This window comes from Pseudopipra pipra, chromosome 20 (genome assembly GCF_036250125.1).
Source record: "Pseudopipra pipra isolate bDixPip1 chromosome 20, bDixPip1.hap1, whole genome shotgun sequence".
NCBI lineage: Eukaryota > Metazoa > Chordata > Aves > Passeriformes > Pipridae > Pseudopipra > Pseudopipra pipra.
This window is the reverse complement of record NC_087568.1, coordinates 11,817,501-11,818,040: the sequence shown is the minus strand read 5'-3', so window position 1 is coordinate 11,818,040 and position 540 is coordinate 11,817,501.

Here is a 540-nt window from a genome sequence, read left to right as displayed (position 1 = left end):
TAACCCTAACCCTAACCCTAACCCTAACCCTAACCCTAACCCTAACCCTAACCCTAACCCTAACCCTAACCCTAACCCTAACCCTAACCCTAACCCTAACCCTAACCCTAACCCTAACCCTAACCCTAACCCTAACCCTAACCCTAACCCTAACCCTAACCCTAACCCTAACCCTAACCCTAACCCTAACCCTAACCTAACCCTAACCCTAACCCTAACCCTAACCCTAACCCTAACCCTAACCCTAACCCTAACCCTAACCCTAACCCTAACCCTAACCCTAACCCTAACCTAACCCTAACCCTAACCCTAACCTAACCCTAACCCTAACCCTAACCCTAACCCTAACCCTAACCCTAACCCTAACCCTAACCCTAACCCTAAACCCTAACCCTAACCCTAACCCTAACCCTAACCCTAACCCTAACCCTAACCCTAACCCTAACCCTAACCCTAACCCTAACCCTAACCCTAACCCTAACCCTAACCCTAACCCTAACCCTAACCCTAACCCTAACCCTAACCCTAACCCTAACCCTA